Consider the following 1,082-nt stretch of genomic DNA (forward strand, 5'->3'; position numbering starts at 1 on the left):
CGACTGGAGCCATAGATAGATGATGGAACCAAATCCGTGTCATAAAGTAAGAATTTTACCACATGGGGCAGATAAACAAGACCATTTTCCTTCTATTCTCCTGGGTAGGTGTATTAGGCTGCACCGAAATAATGCAAACAAGCTAACCATCGTAATTCTACCAGCTCTCTAGGATAGTACGTAAAATCGGATACTTCGGGAATGCATTAGGCTGAAGACTACGCAAGCGGATTATCGTTTTTGATAAGTCGAAACTTGCGCCAACTTAATCTTACTTTCAGACGCGTGAGTCTCATATCGGATCTTAAAATGGCTGGAGTTATCGTGAAGCAATTACTTTTCTTAAATAGACCACAAGTGGGTAGCAGAATTGATGAGATTTCAAAAAATGTTTTCTTATACTATGTAAACGTTTGAAATAGACATTCCTAAAAACCCGACTAAAAATCTAACTGTACAGTGTCCTTTGCACCTCGATGGGCTTATTTCCATGTCTATGATTTTTCATTCCTTCCATTGAAAAGACAAAAAACCCCTTATTCTCTTACCTGATACAAAGTCAAAGAACCAGAGAAGACATGTAGTCTACAGCTTCGGTGAAACTCTGCACTCAAACAATAAACCGTACTTCTGTGCCTGTAACCTATTGTGGCATTAAAAAAAACCTAGAACCCTACGTTTCTTAGGTTGACAGTATCACGGCTCCAGAATAAATGAATAATGAAAATGAATAATAAAGTACTTCACAATTTTAAATCCACAGATTTTTACTAACTGATGATAAGAGTGGTGAGTATGAAGCAGAAAACCATGATGTGAGACAATATGTGAAAGGAGGCATGGAAAAAAGCAGATGCATCAAGTTTGTTTTAAACAGCATAACTCTCTCACTAGAATCCACGCAAAGGGAGACAATAACGATAAATGCGACTATTCCTAGCATAACTGAAACGATTGGCGTGTTTGATTAGAAAGCCTGCATCCTTTGCCCTTTCATCCACATCACACACGTTGCATCCTGCATTCAGCCACTTAGAAATCGCTCGAAATTTTGTTTCCTCACTCAAGCCTTCTTGCCGTTT

The sequence above is a fragment of the Echinococcus granulosus genome, assembly GCF_000524195.1.
Source record: "Echinococcus granulosus chromosome Unknown EG_S00147, whole genome shotgun sequence".
NCBI classification, from domain to species: domain Eukaryota; kingdom Metazoa; phylum Platyhelminthes; class Cestoda; order Cyclophyllidea; family Taeniidae; genus Echinococcus; species Echinococcus granulosus.